Source organism: Erinaceus europaeus, chromosome 14 (genome assembly GCF_950295315.1).
Source record: "Erinaceus europaeus chromosome 14, mEriEur2.1, whole genome shotgun sequence".
Lineage (NCBI taxonomy): Eukaryota > Metazoa > Chordata > Mammalia > Eulipotyphla > Erinaceidae > Erinaceus > Erinaceus europaeus.
Genome location: NC_080175.1, coordinates 18,029,645 through 18,047,129, shown reverse-complemented (window position 1 = coordinate 18,047,129; position 17,485 = coordinate 18,029,645). Strand labels below are relative to the sequence as shown.

Below are 17,485 nucleotides of genomic sequence, written 5' to 3'. Positions count from 1 at the left end.
AAAGATCTGTGTACACATATGTTCATAGCAGCACAATTTGTAATAGCTAAAACCTGGAAGCAACCTAGGTGCCCAAGAACAGATGAATGGCTGAGAAAGTTGTGGTATATATACACAGTGGAATACTACGCAGCTATTAAAAACAATGAATTCACCTTCTCTGACCCATCTTGGATGGAGCTAGAAGGAATTATGTTAAGTGAGCTAAGTCAAAAAGACAAAGATCATCCCACTCATAAACAGAAGTTGAGAAAGAAAAACAGAAAGGGAAACTCAAAGCAGGATCTGACTTGAGTTTGGAGTAGGGCACCAAAGTAAAAATCTCTGGGTGGAGGGTGAGGGTGGATGCTCAGCTTCACTGGGGGGGGGGTGGGGGAGTGGGCGTGAGGATGGGATGGACACAGTCCTTTGGTGTTGGGAGTGGTGTTTATGTACACTCCTATTAACTTGTAGTCATATACATCACTATTTAATTTATATGAGGGGAAAATTTGATTAAATGTCTCAAACTTTTCAATACACGGATCGTAGCCTGAGTTCTTGAAATGATGACTCTCCTAAAAGCTTAGACCAAGAGAGCAGAAGCAACCAGTGGTGTTACCTTATAAAATAAAGATATAGGGCAGTCAGGCGGTAGCATGGCTGGTTAAGCACATGTGGCGTGAAGCTCAAGGACCAGAGTAAGAATCCCAATTTGAGCCCCCGGGTCCCCACCTGCCGAGGAGTCACTGTCACAGGTGGTGAAGCAGGTCTGCAGGTGTCTATCTTTCTCTCCCCTTCTCTGTCTTCGCCTCCTCTCTCCATTTCTCTGTCCTATCTAACAACGACGACATCAATAACAACAATAAAAAACAACAAGGGCAACAAAAGGGAAAATATATAAATATAAAAAAACAAAAAATAAAAAAATATATGTATATATACATATATATATGTATGTATGTATATGTATATACATATACACTCAAAGGACAAATTATGGTGAGGTTGTGTATGATACAGCAAATCCTAACAATGGGATTTTCAAAGTCAACCCAATTGCCAAATAATTTGATTATAGCAATAACTATCTATTGCCTTCTTAAACTCTAAGACAGCAGAAACCTCCTGCTTCCTCTATAGAGTCCAAATTTCCCCCAGTCCTGGAACCTCTAGGGTGGGGTTCACTTCCAGAATGCTTGTCTCAATTCATATCAACTGATACTGCATCCTCCGATCCCAACCTATTCAATGCAATGGATACCACCTCGGAATGCTTCACTTTGGAATGTGTCCAGAGACGTCAGGCGTGGAATGTCAACCCTTCAGCATCATTATTCAGGTGAGAACTTTCCTTTCTCATAGGACTCCTTAATTCCATTTTGGGTAGTCCACTTCCTAACAAAGCCTTAAAACCTAGGTATAGACCCATAAGATAGGGCCAATTTACACATGTATCCATAAATTAGGGCAAAATATATACCTTAAAGCAAAAGTGCACAATAGTTCATAGTGAGTCAATAAATGAAGCAGGCAAGTAGAAAGACCTAAAAAGACACCTTAAAGTTCCCAATGCAATTATTTCCTACTTAGATTTAGATACCCTCCTCACCTACTTCCTATCACACTTCACTCAGTCACTCCAAAGCTAACCTTATCAAATAAGGACTACGAAAGCTGCATAAGGGCAAGAGACTGGCATACTTTAAGGAAGATTCTTTAGTCACTATCAGGCCACCCCATCAGCTGGGGCCCTAGTTGGGGAGTCCTGGAATTCCCACACAAACAGGATAAGCCTAGACCTAGTTAGATCCCTCTCTCTATTATCACTTGGTCATCTCCATCAGTAACAACATAATGGACTCCTTTGGGGATCCCCATGGGACTTTGCACTCAATGTGGATCAACAATGGTATAGAATGTTCCATCCTCTGAAGGGGGGTTGGATAACATACTCTATCTACCATCTGAAGAAGATGGGTCCTGAAATTGGTGCAACTCGGAATGTTCCTACTGATGACCACAGAATGTGAGTTCGGACCTATAGGATATAGAGGTTACATAGGCTCCTCTGCTGAATATGGGCCCCAGATAAAATCAATGGGGTTTACAGTCAACAATATTTATACAATTTTCCCATATTTGGGAGCTATTCTCTTCCCTGATCCAGCTCTCTAGCCCTTTTTCCAGCCATGACATTATCTCCCCAGACAATAACTTGGGTTCACCTGCATACCAGATGTCAGGCTCAGACAAAAACCAATAAAATCATGGGCCCTTCGGAATATACCTAAAATAGAACTACTAGCCATTTCCAAAATGGAGACCCCAAATCTTCATCTGCAATATTCCAGCCTTTAGGTTCATGATTAATCAATGATTTGTTTGGCTTTATATGTTAACTCCTTTTCAGCCACCAGGTTCCAGATGCTACCATGATGCCAACTGGACTTTCCTGGACAAATGTCCCCCTAATATGTCCTGGAACTCCATTTCCTCAGAGCCCTGTCCCACTAGGGAAAGAAAGAGACAGGCTGGGAGTAATGGATCGAACTGTGGAAGCCTATGTTCAGCGGGGAAGCAATTACAGAAGCCAGACCTTCCACCTTCTGCACCCCATAATGACCCTGGGTTCATACTCCCAGGGGGATAAAGAATAGGAAAGCTATATAGGGGGAGGGGATGGGGTTCGGAGTTCTGATGGTGGGAATTGTGCCCTTATTATCCTATGGTCTTATCACTGTTTCCATTTTATAAATAAATTAAAAAAGAAAAAAAAGAAAATTCCCTGCACAACCATAAGCCAGAGTTGAGCAGTGCTCTGTAAAAATAAATAAGAAATAAATAAGAAAAGTTTAGGTATGATAAGAGCTAGGTGGCAAAGACCGCAGCAAGGAAGCTTCCTTCAATGCCATGCAGACCAGATTCGAACCTGGATCATGCACATAGCAAAGAGGCACACTTTCCAGCTGTCTTTCTTTAATAGTCAAGTATTTTTAGTTTAAATTTTACATATAAAAAACTTTTCTGGGGGCCGAGGAGAGGAGAGGGATGATGTACCCTATTAAGCACACACAAGCACAAAGCCCAGGTTTGAGCCCCCACCCTGCTCACCACCTGCAGGGGGGACGCTTCACAAGTGATTGTTGGTATGCATGAGACCCCTTCTGTTTCATTTGGTTTAAATCCCCCCTGCTTAACACTATTTTATTTACATAACCACTGTTAACAAGTTCCACCCTCCCTCCAGGGCATTTGTGGTTCAGTGATAGGATTCTTGCCTAATCTGCCCCCTCTTTGTCACACTCTGATTTTCACCAGTCACTTTTCTCTCCACCCTCTCTATGTCACATCCTGTTTCCACCCTACTTGGGAAGTATATATAAAGACAGCATTGTGAGTTTTAGAGTACTTTGAGTTTAACTTAGCTCGTCTTAGATTGTGCTGCGTCCTGCATGAATAAAGAGATACTGCCTACAGCTCAACCATGAGTTTCTGGTCGTCTGTTACCCGCCCGTGAAACCAGCCCTGCAAAAACGACCTAACCCGTCGAAAACAACAAGTGATGATGCAAGTCTGAAGGTGTTTTTCTCTCCCTCTCTATCTACCCTCTCTATCCACCTTATTGCAACTACTCTCTGTTCTATCTAGTAAAATTTAGGGATAAAAAAAGGTAAAAATGACCGCCAGGAACAGTGTATTCATAGTGCTGGCACCAAACCCCAACAATAACTCTGGTGGCCATTTAAAAAAATGAATAAGTAGATAAAGATACCTTCTGTTTGGGGCCAGGCAACGGTGTACCCAGTTGGGTGCACACATTACCATGCCTAAAGACCAGGTTCAAGACCCCTTTGCCCTCCTATAGGGGGGAGGGACACTTCACAAGTGATGAAGTAGGTATCTTTCTCTCTCTTTTTTTTTTTTGCCTCCAGGGTTATCTCTGGGGCTCTGTGTCTGCACCACGAATCCACTGATCCTGGAGGCCACTCTTCCCATTTTGTTGCTCTTGTTGTTACTCTTGTTGTTGTCATTATTATTGTTGTTGTCATTGCTATTGTTGTTGCTGGATAGGACAGAGAGAGATGGAGAGAGGAGGGGAAGACAGAGAGGGGGAGAGAAAGATAGACACCTGCAGACCTGCTTCACCGCTTGTGAAGCAACCCCCCTGTAGGTGGGGAACTGGGGGCTCAAACTGGGATCCTCACACTGGGTCCTTACGCTTTGTACCATGTGCGCTTAACCTGCTGTGCTACCACCCGACCCCCATCTCCCTTTCTATCTCCCCCTCCACTCACAATTTCTCTGTCTCATAAAAAAAAAAAAAAAAGGAAAAATCACCACCAAGCCCCAGATATAACCCTGATAGCAATAAAAAAAAAAGAGTAAAAGAAGAATAAAAAGAAAGTATGAATTTTACAACTTTCACGTAATGTACAACACACATTACATGAAAGAGAGCTCGGAGATTCTAGCAGGGGAGCGCAGCTACTCGTATTTCCTCGACCGACCGAAGAAGACGGGTCAGTTGGTCAGTCTCTATTTGGGGGAAGTGCAGCTTCGGGAGGGACACACATGAAGTGATGAAGGAGGAAGGGGACACCCACCTAGCCAGCCAGATCAGCCGAATCAACCCTGGCGATCAATGGGGTGACAGATGTCGCAGTCAGATCGCCCTCACATCCGCACATCACAAGAAATCAATTACTTTAAACAGAACAACCTGGTAGAATATTACAATGTGGTACAACCATCATCTTTATCTCCCCCCACCAAACATTCATCATCCCTAAAGGAAATCCTATATTCTTTTTGTTGGTTTGTTTTGCCACCAAGGTTATTGCTGGGGCTCGGTGGCAGCACTACAGATCCGTCTTTTATGGCAACCATTTTTTCCCTTTTTCTTTCTACTTTATTTTTATTTGACATTACAGAGAGAAATTGAGAGGAAAGAAGAGATAGGGAGAAAGAGAAACATCTTCAGTCCTGCTTCACTGCTCTTGAAGCATCCTCTCTGCAAGTGAAGAGCCAGGGCTCAAACCCAGATCCTTGCAAATGATATGTGTGCTTAACCAAGTGCACCACCACCTGGCTCCTGAGACCCCGTGTTCTATAAAAGTAGCTAAACTCCATATAAAACAGTTCTTCATTGAGAGAATATGGGCTAAACCAAAGTAATCTATGGTGTTAGAAATCGAGGTCATGGTTACCATTGGGAAGGAAGGGGTTTGGAATGAGTGAAAGGGGAGCATGAGGGTGAGCACCTGGGGTGGGGGTAGAATAGCTTAATTTCTTGATCTGAGTGGTTGGATGAAAATGCTGACTTACACAGTTACCCAGGCTGCACATGTAGGACACAGTCACTTTCATCATTGCAGGTTGTGATTTTGAAATACATTTTTAGTTTATTAGGAGCCAGGAGACTGACCTCCCTTCTGTTCCAGCTCTAGAGGTGATGTGCTGTGTGATCCCAGATAAGGGTCACTAAACTTCCATGGACCTCCTGACATGCAAATGAGAGGCTGAGCCAGGTGCCTTCGAAAATCCCTCCCACCCAAGAGGGTTCCGCATGCGTTGCCCTCCATTGAAACTCCTCCATTGAAATGGCGTCATGTGGCTGAAATCATCCCGAAGCCTTGCTGACCTTGGCAGAGGGGACGTCAGGCCTTTTCATGTTCCTCCTTTCAGAAACTAACAGTTGCAGCTGACGTCTCTGTGGTGCCACTTGTCACTGGCAAGGCAGCTGTGAAGTTAATGATAGTGCAAATAAAAAGCTGCTAGTAATTAGGCGGCTGGATGTTCAAGCATTATTGTTATTTCAAAAAAAAATCAATTAGCTGAACAAGAAAATGCCATTGAGACAAACATTTATTTTTCTCTCTAGCATGGTTCCAGCTGGGCAGGGACATAAAGTGGTCAATTCTAGAAGGGGAGAATGTGTTTCTGAGATATTTGAACTTAAGAAATATCTTTAAACTGCACATGAGAAAGATGGAAAGATTTATTTATTTTTAGGTTTCTGTAAGGGAAGAAGATGCTTGAGGTAATTACCTGTACTTTACACTTGCCACTGCCTGATTAACAAGCCTTTTACTCTGGCAACCACCACATCCCATTTCCTCCATTTAGCAGGAGTTTGGTAGCAGAAAAAAGCTTCCAGGAAGCCTGGTGTTATCGATCAGTGTTCTATCTCTGGGAGATGACATGGAGAGCCTACGAGGCAAATAAAGGAAGCGATGGAAAATTTCTTCCTGCACTTTGCTTGTTCCGTATTTAAATAGCTGCTTTTAACCATTCAGATAATGTAACATGGCTGTATTTGTTCAGATGTTTTCTTCTGAAAAGAACTAGGGTCTGTGTCTGAAACCCTTAGTGTCCTCGTCAGTAAAAATAAAATAAAATAAAATAAAATAAAATAAAAATACTGTTCGTGTCAACTTCAGTGGTATGTGTGTCTGCATTTGCTTACTCACGTGTGAGAATTTGCTTACGTAATCCATGGAAAATGCTTTTCTCAGAGCCTGGCACAGAAGAAGCACTTAGTAAATATTAGCTATTTTTTCTCTGGGCAAGAAGAGGTGATTATTGTGCCCTCCTGGAAGGGAAGCAGGGCAGTGTCAGGCAATGACCTAAAGATCTGCTTTTTCTCTTTTTCTATCCCCCCCTACCTCTGTGAATCAGGGCTCTTGACTACAGAGGCCCTAACAAGATCAACTCCCCCATCCACCAACCCCCTGCAGCAGGGCTTTCAGACTTCTCAGTGATTCTCATCTCAGGCCCTGCTTGTGTGCTTTTAGAACCACAAATAGCCTGAGAGAGAGGGAGTGAGAAGTTCTGACTCCCCCTGTAATGGCTGGTGACCACACCCCCTGCTGCCGCAGCTGGTGACATAGGCCTTTAGCATAATGGAAGGCATTTGGGGATCTATTTTTCTCTCTGCGCAGAGCATTACTCACCTCACTCTGTGTCACAAGGAAGGCAAAGGGGAAAACACAATCAACTGCCAAGGATGAGTCAAATTTCAATAGAGCATCTCAGATCAGGGGGCAGCCTCGCTGTTTCTAAGGCATTCCTGAGATTCAAATTGCAAGTCCCAAATTCAATGCTCCTTTCTTCTTTCTTGTCAAGGAAGGGCGGTGACTGGAACTGATTTCTGATTGTGTTCTTTGTAGGTTAGAGAACGGGGGAAAGGGATGCTCTCTGCACTGGATTATTCAGGCCTCTGTGAGTCTTGCTCCTGCATAAGAGGGCTTCTTGCCATGTGGGAGCTTACCTTTTCCTAAAACAGCATATCTGATCTTCCTTCCAGGAGTGGGCCCCAATCACTGTGGCTTCTCAGCTGTCTCTACATTAAGGATGAATGTGGAAATTCAAAGGGACATATGCACCTGTATATTCATAGTTGTATTATTCACAGTAGCCAAATAGTGGAAGCAGCATAAATTCCCATTGTCAGAAGACTGGCTAAAGAAGTTAGATAATGTATATTCCCTATAATACTACTCTGCAATCAAAGAAGGTGACACTGTGTTCTTTGGTACAAAATGAATGAAACAGGCGAGGGTAGACAGCTTCTTCTTCTTCTAGCGTTTGCCCTTCTTCCATAGCCAGTCAACAGCGTCAGGTTGAGCCTGATGTAAAGTTTTGAGACCTCCTTTGAATCTGGAGAGGTGGCAGTCGTTGACTATGTGGGTCATAGTCTGTCTGTAGCCGCAGGGGCAGTTCGGGTCGTCTCTGGCTCCCCAGCGATGGAACATAGCGGGGCACCGGCCATGGCCTGTTCGATAGCGATTGACAGCATAATGGCTATGCAAAGAGACTCTCATGCCCAAGGCTCTGAAATCCCTGGACCAAGCCCCTGCCCCACGATAAACCAGAGCTGAGCAGTGCTCTGGTAAAAAAAAAAAAAAAAGGAACTGGAGGTGGTTATGCTTAGAAAAATAAGTAGAGATGAAAGCAAGTGAACTGTTTGTAAGGCTTGTGAGAACTCTGGTGGTTATCTTTGGAAGGTGGAGGGTGGGGATCCAGAACTTTGGTGGTGGGTGTGGTGTAGCACTGTACACTATAATCTTATAACCTTATAACCTACTAAGAGTCACAAATAAAAAATAAAGAAGTTATAGGATATATATATATATATATATATATATATATATATATATATATATTCCATGTAATACTACTCTGCAATAATAAAAAAAAAGACACTGTGTCCCTTAGGACAAAGTGGATGGGACTAGAAGTGATTATGCTTAGTGAAATCAAAGTAGAGGATGTCCATTTTATTAATATGTAAAATCTAAAGACTTGAAATGCATGAATTTGCAAAAAGGAAAACAACAACAACAAAACAAACAAACACCAGAAGAAGTAGGCAAACTGTCTCTAAAACTTTGTGAGGACTATGGTGGTTATCATTGGGAAATGGCACAGAACTTTGGTGGTGAGTGCCACATGGAACTATATCCTGTAACCTTATATAATCTTGTAAACCACTATTAAGACACACACACACACACACACACACACACACATCTTTGTTTTTGTTTTTAGAATGAGTGTGGAGAACATTTTCCTAACCAGCACACAGCTGCAGGCATCTTGGCAGGTGTATCCCTAACTGCTGTTCATTTCAGTGTGAGGCTGAGTCTCACTGAGTCTCAGTTGTAATGCCTTTACCTGTAGTCCTGCCCTCCCTGTTACATTCTCTCTCAGGATGCCATGAGGGCCTTCCTCAAGGAGACAGAGAGAAAAAGAAAAGGGAGAAAGAGATGTGATCAGCTTTATGATCATTTGTTGTTTAAGCTAAACATGTTCTTACATATGTACATTTTTTTCATGGTATGAATCAATAGAAAGATCAGATAATGGTGTATTGCACCAAAATAAAAGACTCTGGGGTGGGAGAGGGGAGAAGGTTCAGGCCCTGGAACATGATGGCATAGGAGGACCTAGTGGGAGTTGAATTGAATGTGGAAAACTGGGAAATGTTACACATGTACAAAGTATTTGTATTTTACTGTTAACTGTAAACCATTAATCCCCCAATAAAGAAATTTTTAAAAAATCAGATAAAAGGTAAAAGATAGGGTCAAGTTTAGGGCTTAGAAAAAATGAAGATTTAACACTGAACATATATAAGGCCACAGGAAACCCTACAGGGACCCTGGCTTTTAACTGAACTGGTGAGCTTGAGGCCCACATTTGCCAAAACTTGGCTGAGCAGGAGAATCAGGGGAGCTTTCTCCCCTCCAAGTTCTCCAAGTTTCTATTATTACAAAGTGAGATGAGGTAGGCTGAAGGGAGCTTTCTGAGGTTATGAGTTCTGGATACTGTGTTGGGGATTTCTTAATCTCTGATGTGGGGTGGGAATGTTCATTTTAGAAGTTCCCCTAAGGTGCTTCTTACATATTGAAGGGTTAGATGTGGGAACTGCTAAGTTGGGCCACATTTGGACAGGAGATGGTCATCTATTGCCTACCATCAATAGCACACTTCAGATTTATTTCTAAATCTTGTGCTGTGAAATGAAACGCAAATACGGCAGACCACACAAAACAGAAAAATGGCTCAATGCACACACCCAAGTGCCTACCTCCTAGTTGACAAATGAACTGTTGGCAGGAAATGCTTTTTTTGCCAGCTGAAAAACACATCTGGGAAAGTTCCCATTTGTAAACCACTGGAGTCATTTCACTTTACCAGAATTGCAAGCCTTAGGTTTTAGGTGTGTCTGTAATACTCCTGGGCCTTTATTTGATTTAAGGAGCTGACTCTTTATCCTTCTAATCCTGTGCTTGGATCCTAGAGTTAATCAGGAATCAGAACCTTGTTGCAAACCTCAGCTCTTCTGGGTGGGTAAGTTATTTTCCATCTCTGGCCTTCAGATGGCTCATCTTTTAAACTACCAGCACCTGCCTTGTAGGATTTTGTGAGCATTAAATTCACTGAGCAGACTCAATTTTGCCTGGCAAGCCTACAGCAGTCCCATCAGACCTGTTTTCACTTTACTCCCCTTCCCAGCAATTATCCCCCACTCTCTCCTGCATCTGGGCCCCAAGCCAGAGGCCTTTGTCATTTCCATCCAAATGCAGACACACTTTCTTATCTTTTCCCTTAAAAGGAATAAGCAAACACACATAAAACCTTTCTTGACTTCACATCTCTCCTGATCCCTACCATCAAGTTATTAATTAATTAATTAATTTATTTATTTATTGTTTCCCTTCACTGAAAACTTTTTTTTTTTCCATTTTACCTTGTTCCCTCTGAGCTTTGCAGACTGGGTCCTGCCATTGCTAAACCACCTGCAACACAGCTGTCAAGATGACCAGCGCTGTCTGTGCTGCCCCAGTCAGTGACTACTGCCTCACTGTAGACCCAGTTGGCCTTCCAGTGGCGCTGGTCAGAGTGACCCATGTAGAGAGCTGGAGGGAGAGCATTACAGAGAGAAAGACCTGAGAATGTAAAAGGAACTGAGGGGTGGGGAGAGGGCAAGCTTAAAACAGAAAAAAAACTTGTGTGACTAGAGCACAGAGAGAAAAGGGGGATAAGCTGAGAAGGCAGAGCCTTGTAGATGCCAAATCATGTGACTTCTAATCACAGAGTGAAGCTTTGGTGCCAGGCTTGATCCAACCCAGTTACCCACTGTTAGTTATTCTCAACGTTATTGTTAAAAACTTAATTGGGGAGAGGAGTCGGGCGGTAACGCAGCATGTTAAATACACATGGCACAAAGCATAAAGACCAGAGTAAGGATCCCAGTTTGAGCTCCCGGCTCCCCACCAGACAGGGGGTTGCTTCACAAGCGGTGAAGCAGGTCTGCAGGTGTCTATCTTTTTCTCCCCCTCCCTATCTTTCCCTCCTCTCACAATTTCTTTCTGTTCTATCCAACAATAATGACAGCAATAACAGCAATAATAATAATAACAACAATGATAAACAACAAGGGCAACAAAAGGGAAAAAATAGCCTTCAGAAGCAGTGGATTCTAGTGCAGGCACCAAACCCAGCAATAACACTGGAGGAAAAAAAAATTAGGGTATTGGGAAGACAGTTGAGCCTGCTAGAGCACAGAATTGCACGTCTGCAGCCCCAGAGACTACAGATTCTATCCCTGGCACCACCTTTTGCTAGAGCTGAGCAGTGCTCTGGTCTCTCTATCCTCTCACATAAAAATAAATAAATTAATTAATAAACCTTTTCAAAATTGATGAATAATAAAAAGCTTCATGGGATCAAGTGTGAGGTAAGTGAGCAGGTGCTAGAGAGGGAAAGGTGGAGAAGGTCTGTGAAGAGCTTACTGCCTTGTTGAGGGCCCAGATTGTACCTGTTGTGTTGGTAGTTGAACAGCAGAGCCAGCTATATAACTTCCTGATGGTCAGTGTGTGCCATCCGCCTCTCAGCTCTGCTCCCTGCACACACAAACACACTTTCTTGGTGAATTGAGGACCATTCAGTGATTCCCTCTGGGTAATTAAAGTTTTTTTTTTCACTTGAAAGAGAACAAAAGTGGGCTGTGAATCTTGGTCTAAAAGGAGATGTCTTAGCAGATGCCAACCATGAACTCATGGAGTAGGCTGGGGACAGGGACCTGCTCTGAGTCCTTGCTGCTTTCCCAGACTACCCATTGTAATCCCTTGCAAAGTAATGAATTGCGCAAAAGAAATCAGACTCTAGAGGACTAAGAGGCAGTGCAGTGGATAAAGCACTGGACTGTCAAGCAGAAAGCCCTGAGACTGATTCCCAGCACCACACGTGCCAGAATGATGATGATCTTCTTCTTCCTCTTCTTCTCCTTCTTCCTCTTCTCCTCCTCCTCTTCCTCCTCCTCCACCTCCTCTTCCTCCTCCTCCTCCTCCTTCTTCTCTCTCTCTCTCTCTTTCTTTCTCCTTTCATGAGGACAGAAAGAGAACACAAAACCAGACTTTGGAAGTAGCCCTATAGATTCCTGACGCAACTTGTGTTACCTTAAATGGGTATTTTTTTTTTCCCTTTTGCTGCCCTTGTTGCTTATCAGTGTTGTTGTTATTATTGTTGTTATTGCTATCATTATTGTTGTTATTATTATAATTATTGTTGTTATTGCTGTCATTGTTGTTGGATAGGACAGACAAAAATCAAGACAGGAGGGGAAGACAGAGAGGGAAAGAGAAAGACAGACACCTGCAGACCTGCTTCACCGCTTGTGAAGTGACCCCCTTGCAGGTGGGGAGCTGGGGGCTCGAACCAGGATCCTTATGCACGTGCGCTTAACCTACTGTGCCACCACCCAGCTCCCACCTTAGATGGGTATATTTTAGGCTCCTGATGTCCTTGTCACACACTTCCCTACATAGATACACCTGCACACATACACAATTACACATTCAAATATACACACACTCAACAGCCAGATACTTAATATAAACACTCAGCATATACAACATACAAATACACTCAACACTCTCATTCAATGTACACTACTCAACAAATATGCATAGGCAACAAACACTCAATGTACACACTTGTACTCAACACCCACTTAGCACCCACACATTCAACATTCACATGAACATTCACACTGCAGCTGAACATTCATGAGCTATTTCAATTCCTTGCCTTTCTGGCCCAGCAAGCTAGAAATCAGACACAGCATACAAATGAAGGGAATCAGGAAAGGCGAACTTCAATTACACCACTTTCACATGTAATTTGATGCCACTTATCTGCCAGGTTAGAATCTGGTGGAAAGGAAATCATGACAAATGCGCAGATAATTCTTACACATGGAAACACAACTGCTGTAGTGAGCTCTCTTTTTCTGTCTCTACCTCTCTTTCTGTCTCTGATTATGGAAAAGTTGACCCAGGAATGTGTCCCATTTAGAAATGAAATTGGCAAAAATTAATGAACATTATGTTTTTTTAAAGAAGAATTTATTTATTTATTTATTCTTGAGAAAGATAGGAGGAGAGAAAGAACCAGACATCACTCTGGTACATGTGCAGCCGTGGATCGAACTCAGGACCTCATGGTTGAGAATCCAATGCTTTATCCACTATGCCACCTCCTGGACCACTACATTATGGTTTTTAAAGGAGACCTGTTTGACATAGATAGCCAAGTGTTTACTCCCACAATGCTTGTTATGTTTAGAGACTACTCCAGATGCCATCTGGATAAATTAATTGACACTGAATAATATGAAACAAAATCTTTAATAAAGTGTCCCATGAGGGACAGCAAAACAGCCCTATTGGATAGTGTGTGTGCTTTGCCTTGTATGTGACCCAGCTTCCAGTCTGGCCCCCATCACACTGAAGAAAATTTTGATACTGTGGTCTCTCTCTCTCTCTCTCTCTCTTTCTATCTGAAGAAGTGAGACCAGTGAAGTCCTGGTGACAATTTAAAAGAATTCCATGACCCAGTAGAATAAATGATCTTGCCATGTTTAAAATTAATTTACTTTCATTTCCAAACTCTGATGCTAGCAGAGTTCTTCCTCAAAGAAACCCCATAAGGCTTTCTGAGGAGTGGCATGTAAATGAGATCACTGTGTTCCCTGTTTTGGGTTCTGGTAGACCATTCATATGGCAAGAAATATGGCAGAGAAGAATGTATTCCATTCTTAATCTGGTTGTTGTCAGAGTTTCTGTCTGGGGACATTTTGTTATTACATGAATCTTCTTGTGTTCTTCTTTGCCATGTTTGGAAGCTCATTTTCTTTTTCTGTCGTGATCGTTTTCAGCATTCAGAGTCAGTGTGATAGCTGAATGCTTTTTTTTTTTTTTTTAGATGCTAAAGTATCTGTTGTGCATCTAACTGTGACTATCTCAGCCACTTCATTAAAAAAAAGCCTAACAGGGCATTAAAAGTCAAAGTTGTAGAGATGCACTCAATAAGATTTCCTTGACAGTTGTCTCAGGACTCTGGCTTTTTAAAAAAAATTATTAATCGCTATTCAGAACTTGTCTTACTTTAGCACCTATTGGTCTGCCACTGATGTAAATGGAAATCAAAGCAAAAAAAAAAAAGTGGTTCTGCACCTATATGTTATTTGAGCAATAGACAACATCAAAACCAAGTAACTGTATTAACAAAAATATACTCAAAGGTTGGGAGGGGAAGCAGGCCACAGAATGGGGGGAATGTTTGTAGTACATGAAATGTTGCAGGGTTTATAAGATTCAGCTCCAAAAAAGGGGGGCAGAAAAACATGAATGGATACATGACATGAGAAACCCTGATGCCCAGTGACCATGTGAAGAGGGTTGGCCTCTGCTGGACCCAGAGGAGGGATTAGTAAAACCACGATGAAATTCAGAAACTCAACATCAATTTAAAAAGAAGGAAGAGGAAGAGGAGAAGGAGGAGAAGGAGGAGGAGGAGGAGAAAAAGGAGGAGGAGGAAGAGGAGGAGAATAAGAATGGCAGCCTGGGCTGGGGAAATAGCATAATGGTTAAGCAAATAGACTTTCATACCTGAGGCATCAAAGGCCCAGGTTCAATCACCAGTACCACTATAAGACAGAGCTGAGCAGTCAGTGGTCTTGTAAACAAACAAAGTTTCATAATTCCAACAATTAGTGGGGGCAGACTCTGAGAAGCAGGAATTCTGGCACACGCTGATAAGAGCCAAAGTCTTGGGGACACTGTTTGGCAACATCCACTATAGCTAAGCAGAAAAAGTTGAATCTATGAGTAATGATACACACTGAGTCCCAGTCCCAGAAAACAATGAAAAGTATGCACAAGCTCAGCACAAAGATGGGAGCATTTGTAGTAGCAGACCTGTGATGGATGCAAAGTAAAAATAAGCCAAAGTACTAATAGCAGTGTGCTAGTTCACACTGTAGAATGGCAACTCACAGCCAAGGTCAAGTCACAGCTTTAGACAGTGACAGTGATGAAGCCTGCAGACTGTGGACACTGTCCTGACCAGGTTCTACCAGGATCTATGAGCCATTTCAGGGTCATACTCTTCTGTAATGCAGTAATGCCCCAGTGCTGAAAGTACTTCATCTGCAGAGCCTGTCTCTGCTTGGGAAAAGCCCAGGTGCTGGGAGAATAAGAAAGGGTCCTTTCCAGGGTCCTGTAATTGCTGTGGTTGTTGTCATCATCATGGTTGTTGGGAACATCTGACCAGTTGGTTTTTGACTCACAGGCACTGGTTCAGGTTGAGTCATTCAGCCTGCTGTGTGTAGGAAGGCTACCTGGCCTCTTTGAAGTGTTTCCCTGGGGGCAGGGAGTCCCATGAGACTCTTAGGTCTGTGCATTATCCAGGCCTCTGGCCCCTACCCTTGAGTTTGGCTCATTTTAAGATGGGTTTTGCCAAACAGGATTTTAAGCCATATCCCGCCTATCCAACTCAAGGTTGTCCAATAGCATTAGGGTGAAACAGCTGTAGCGTTAGCCTCTGATGACATGATCCAGATTGGTGTCTGGGTAGAATATGCACAGGGAAGATGTTGAAACACTGAGTGAAAGCACAGAGTGCCCAGGACCCACCATTTCCTCCAGATATTAATCAGGTCACCAAGTTCCACTTCTTAACCTTGTCTTTCACGATTGGACACAGATCTCTTTTAGATCTTACTTAGGGTATGTGGATGGAGCCCAGTATTGGAGAGCATACTTTGCATGTATGAAGTTCTGGGTATGATAGAGAAACAGAGACTATACACAGAGAGGCTAAGAGAGGAGAAACATCACAGCACCAAAGCTTCCCCCAGATGCTGTGGCACAGGAGTCTGGCTGAGACACATGACAAAATGCACACCCTATCTTGTGTGAGCCATCTCTCTGACTTCCAGGCTTTGCTAAAATAATAATAATAATAAAAAATAAAGGAAGGAAGGTTGAAAGAAAGAAAGGGAATTAATTAGGAAATGGGTGGCTATTTACTCTAGCACACATGTGTGCAAGGATCAGGGTTCAAACTTCTGGTCCCTTTGCAGAAGGGAAGCTACACAGCTGGTGAAACAGTACTGAAGGTGTCACTCTATCTCTATACCTCCACCTCTATCTCTCTTTCTAGCTCCCACTCCCATTTCAATTTTTGACTAAATAAATAAATAAGAAAATGGCCTCCAGGAACTCAGGAACAATGATTCCTCATGCAGGCAACAAGTCCCAGTGATAAGCCACATGGCAATAAAAATAAAATGATGAAAAACTCAAACAATAACACACGACACACAATTTTTGCCTCTCCTTGGAAATCGGACATTTTATTCTGCTATATTCGAGGTTTCATACCACATAGAATAGTGGTCCCAGTGGCTGGACACTTGTGATTTCCCTCAGTTTTTGACTACTGCAAATGTCACTGCAGTGCATAAAAGCCTCTCAGTTTCAGTCATCTCTGGCTGGTTATTAAATCGTTTAACTTTTTTTTTTTTTTCGAGAAAAGAGGATGTGGGAAGGGAGTGGTCTTCTGCAGGCCTGCTGGGAAAATCCTATTCTGTCTATGTCCAAGCCACTTTGAGGAGCTGCTGATGGCATGGAGAATGACCTGGATGGGCTGTAATAACACGCAGAGTAGGGTGCTGATTTAAGAAATGGACAACACTGACTGTAAAGAGCCAGAATCTACTGGGATCACATACCAGAACCAGTCATATCGCTTTATGTCTGGATAGACCAGACTCAGAAGATTGCAAACACCACAGTTCAGACTGATTCAGGGGCAAACTGGAAATGCATTCCCTCATGCAGAAATCCATTCAGGTAGGAGAGACCTGAGGCTCAACTAAATCCAAATCTCAAATGATGTGAGTGAGACTCAGTTTCTCTTTCTTAGTTCCACCTTCATATAAATCTCCCCCTTGCCGCAACAGGATGACCACAGCAGCTTCTACTCTGTATTCTCTGGCTCTCAGGCAAGAGAAAGAAGGCATCCAGGTCCTTAGTAGTGAGCCTTGAAGTCTTAATTGAAAGGCCTTTGCTCTCTTTGGCCAGTCTTTGTTCAAGTAGCTGTTCTGAAATCAGTCAGGAAATAGCTTTCTCTGGCTGTCCCAGCCAGGATGGGTGCCTTTTCTGTGACTGATGGCAATGTCAACTCTGCTGGAATCTGTGCATCAGGAGGAAAAGAGTGGCTGTTTCAACACACACACCAAATGCTTGCCTGGTACTAAGTGCAGTGGACACGAGTCCACTACATAGCCACACATTCACAGTATGTTTGCAGACTTGCTTTTCATGAGTCTGTCATTTCAAACTTTTTCATTGTGACATTTAAATACCTTTTAAGGACTAACTAACTCAGCATTCCACTTTAGGAGGCAGTAGAAACATGCAATTAGATCCTTCTGCTTCCTCTATAGAGCCTATATTTCCCCCAGTCCTAGAACCTCTAGGGTGGGGCTCACTTTCCTGCATGCTTCTCTCAGTTCATACCAAATGATATTACATCCGCCTACCCCAACCTAATCAACGCAAGGAGTACCATCTCAGCATGCTTCACTTCAGACTGTGTCCAGAGATGTCAGGCATGGAATGTCAACCCTTTAGCCTCATTACTCGGG

At 42.9% G+C, this 17,485-nt stretch overlaps 1 long non-coding RNA gene across 3 annotated transcripts; it reads left to right on the top strand.

Moving 5' to 3' along the window:
* Positions 1–460: 460 nt before the first annotated feature.
* Positions 461–6,223, top strand: LOC132532754 (uncharacterized). Of its 3 annotated transcripts, XR_009544673.1 has the most exons (3): positions 461–1,321; positions 5,995–6,022; positions 6,109–6,223. It is a non-coding gene; the product is annotated as an uncharacterized LOC132532754 (long non-coding RNA). The 3 variants fall into 3 exon arrangements; XR_009544672.1 differs by lacking the exon at positions 461–1,321 and having other exon boundaries at positions 5,102–6,022; positions 6,112–6,223; XR_009544671.1 differs by lacking the exon at positions 461–1,321 and having other exon boundaries at positions 5,102–6,022.
* The last annotated feature ends 11,262 nt before the right edge of the window (positions 6,224–17,485 follow it).